Source organism: Bidens hawaiensis, unplaced genomic scaffold (assembly GCF_021521415.1).
Source record: "Bidens hawaiensis isolate Kalapana, Puna unplaced genomic scaffold, B.hawaiensis_p1.1 tig00053227_1, whole genome shotgun sequence".
NCBI classification, from domain to species: Eukaryota; Viridiplantae; Streptophyta; class Magnoliopsida; order Asterales; family Asteraceae; genus Bidens; species Bidens hawaiensis.
The window spans coordinates 1-3,859 of record NW_027499587.1 but is presented as its reverse complement, the minus strand read 5'-3'; the positions used below and the strand labels follow the sequence as shown (position 1 = coordinate 3,859).

At 38.8% G+C, this 3,859-nt stretch overlaps 1 pseudogene across 1 annotated transcript; it reads left to right on the top strand.

Moving 5' to 3' along the window:
* Nucleotides 1-2,146: 2,146 nt before the first annotated feature.
* LOC143600021 (E3 ubiquitin-protein ligase SIRP1 pseudogene) lies at nucleotides 2,147-3,744 on the top strand (annotated as a pseudogene). The gene is made up of 2 exons (XR_013147402.1): nucleotides 2,147-2,331; nucleotides 2,500-3,744. The product of XR_013147402.1 is annotated as an E3 ubiquitin-protein ligase SIRP1 pseudogene (transcript).
* The last annotated feature ends 115 nt before the right edge of the window (nucleotides 3,745-3,859 follow it).

The following is a 3,859-nucleotide window of genomic DNA, read 5'->3' as shown; positions in this document are numbered from 1 at the left end:
GTTAAACTCGTGCGCTGGTAAAACTCGGGGGGTAAAAACCAAGAATTACGACATCAAGTTGGCGTGGATTCGATTGGTATCGATTACGTTCGTTACAATATAAACAACCTTGGTAAAACCCAACCGTTAAAACCTAAAAATTAAATATTTGTCAATTTAACTTATACACAGATATAATATATAAAGCGTTTATTCGGTTGATAAAACCCCGGACGTTCTTATAAACCCGAGCATTGTCGGTGTAGGGCGATGCGAAAGTGAGTCGGTAAAACTCGGGCGTTGGTAAAATCCCAGTGTTGTCGGTTCCGGGCGTTGTGGCATTGTGTCAGCGTAAATTTTGTCGGTTTCAGTTACGTTCGTTACGATACCATAGAAGCAACATTGTTAAAGCCTAAGCGTTAAAACTAAAATAAATTGTCAATTTAACATATAAAAAAATATTTTAAATGATGTCTTTAGTCCCGATGTTGGGACATTAATTTGATACAAATTCAATCGGCTTTGGTTATGTTTGTGACGATAACGAAACTAAAACAAAAAGGTCGGTAAAATCCGGTCGTTGGTAAAACCCAACGTGGCCGGTCCCGAACGTTATTACGACAAGTCAACGTGAATAGCCATTTAGTTATTAAATTAAAAGAAAACACTAAAACTATATATGTAAATTGTTTGGTCCAATCATGTGGTGTCATATGGACCAATCTTGATCATGTGACAATAAAGTTATCATTTGTTATATATATATATATAATAACATAAAAGTTAATTTTCTTCTTTCTTAAATAAATGACTCGTTTAAGCACTTTATAAGTTCAACTTAACATTTTAGCTCGTTGTTAGTGATAGAAGCACTTTGCTTCTTTGGAAGTGGACGCAAGTTCAATCACTACCACCAAAGTCCAAAGGTGGGTTTGGTGTGGTTTACAATTTGACGCAATGTAATTCTCGGTGATCCCCACTTCTAGTCGAGTTGTAGGAAAATTTGGATTCTTTAATAGAGATTCAAGTTCGATTTCTACTTGTGTTATATTGGGTGGTTATTGGTAATGAAGATTTGAGTTAGGCCTTGTAAAAGGATGTCAGTTCTAATTTCAAGTCCACCCGTGTTTTCGTCCCACCGTCTGTTACATTTAGGCTATCCCACTCTTCAAATTTGGAGAGCTCTAATGCCCCACTCTGGCAAGACTATGCTGTCTTAACCGAACTCACACTGATATTAAAGTGTGACTTTGGCATTACCTCGGGAAATCATATCGCCACCTGCCATTTAACAGTTGTGCCCACAAAAGCAGAACTCTCTTGTCAAGAAAGACTTCGTTCCAAAGTTCCAAACAAAAAAATTTAACTTCGATGACAATTTCCGTTTAAAATAAACGACCGAACTAGTTCATACTTTATAATATAGAGTGGTAAACAAAAGACGATAAACAAAAAAGTAAAAGCAGTCCGTCAACTAACCGCTTTTATTTATCGATATCTTAGAATATAATATTGGTACGGATAAAGAACATTATTAAAAAATAAACGCGGTATTCGTTGTCAGTTTCCCACTTTCTCATAAACTTCTTGTTGGTTCATAAACAAATTCCATTATATTATTATTTATTATTATCATTATCAAACTCATAAGTAGGGCTGGCATATTGTGTATACCCCCATACACGATAAGACACGAACACGAAATGTGTATTTCTGTACACGACACGAAAACTTATCGTGTACATGTATCCCAAACACGAACACGAACCTGTTACTACCTGGTATACACGATAAAACACGATAAGAGTTGTTTAGAAACACATATTTGATAACCTGTTTAGTGAAACAAAAGCCAGAGAGAGAATGTTCGTGAGTGGTGACGGCTGAGAAATGTAAGGTGAGAATGTTTTAGGAATTTAAGGTTTATGATAACTTACAATTATATATATTAATTATAAAAATCTAACTAGGTACTTAACATGTACTTAACAAGTAAATATGTATTTTACATGTTTAGACATGAAAATTAATAGGTAATTTCGTGTCAATCTGTTTAGTACAGTTAAGACCTTACTTATTAGCTGTTAAAGTCGTATAGATGCGTGTGATGTATTCGTATTGCAAGAGCTACTCGTAAGAGCATGACACGTTGGATGAAAGAGAACAAGTTTCAAATCGAATCCATTCAATTTCAACCACAAACTTATTGATTCATTAAGTGTTTCATAAACAAACCCTAGTCTCCTAGATTCTCGATTTTGTCTTATCATCATACTGGTAATAATATTCGCTTCACTCTTTTTGTTCAGTTTAATGAATTTGATCCACATGTTTCGATAATTCAACGCGTCTGTATCTAAATATACGTATATATGTGTGTCTCTGGATCTGAAGTAAATTAGGGTTTTAATTTGGGTATTTTGTTGTTTTATCGTTGATGATTGTGATTTCTAGGGTTTTATTTGCCAGATCTGTAATATTGTAGTTTAATTATATGATTATGTTTGATAACACCTACAGAGGCTGATTTGAAGTTAGAAATGGAAGAAGATAGAGAGTCAACAAGATACTGGTGTCATCAGTGTAACCGCCAAGTGGTTCCGATATTAGGGGTCGAAACTGTCAAATGCTCATCTTGTAATGATGGATTTGTCGAGGAAATGGAAGGATTAGTTACTGATCCGGATGATGTTGGCTCGGACCGAGACCGTGCGCTTTCGTTGTGGGCCCCGATCCTCCTCGGTATGCTGAATAACCGCCGTGCTCGTCGGAGGTTCACGCATATCGGGTTTGATGACGATGAGGATGATGAAGACCGACGTTTTGATTCAATGGAGCGGTACCCGGCGATACCAGTTTCAAAATCCTGGTGAGGATCCTGATATCGATTCGGATCGGGAGGTTAATGGTGCTATTAGGTGGCAGCAGCGGCGTCGGCGGAACTCTGCTGCATTCCTCCACCTCATGCTCGGGGCTCGATCCGGGACTGCGTCTGATACTGAAAACAACACGGATACGGGACGGGAACGGGTTATTTTGATTAACCCGTTTAATCAAACGATCATTGTGCAAGGCAGTGGTGGTGGCGATGGAAACAACTCGTCTCAGACACACTCGATTGGGTCTTTAGGCGATTACATTTCGGGTCCGGCGTTAGAGCAACTTTTGCAACATTTAGCTGAGAATGACCCGAACCGATACGGGACTCCACCAGCTAAAAAGGAAGCTATTGATGCGTTACCAAATGTGACGATTGATTTTCCTTCGGTTCAATGTTCGGTTTGTTTGGATGATTTCGAGGTTGGGAGTGAAGCTAAAGAGCTGCCTTGTAAACATAGGTTTCATAGCAAGTGTATTCTCCCATGGCTCGAGCTTCATAGCTCATGTCCTGTCTGCCGGCTCGAGTTGCCTTCTGATGAGTCAAAACTCAACCAAGAACGAAACGGGTCGGGTTCTAGTGAGTCGGATAATGCGAGGAATAACAGGTGGTTTTCGGCTTCTCTTCCTTGGCCTTTGAGTAGTTTATTCTCGTCTACGTCTGGGCCTGAAAGTGGGAGCTTTGTGACATCAACATCAGGTTCCGGTTCGGGTTCGGGTTCGGGTTCGGGTTCGGGTTCGCCACCACGGGGTCATGGTGAGGAAGATGGTCACTAGACTGTTCATATGCTCATCTGTTCTGTGTAAGTTGGCTACTTATCTTTCTGCTTTGTTACAGAATGGTGTACATTAATAAGTGTAATATTGACAGATATGCTGCCTGCTTGGTCTACCTATATGTATCATATTTATACCTTTATGCTTCATGTTTTTACTAGGGATTAACAAAATTTTCTCGTATTAATCGGGAAATTTGGGGAATTTAGAGTTATATGTATGTCGC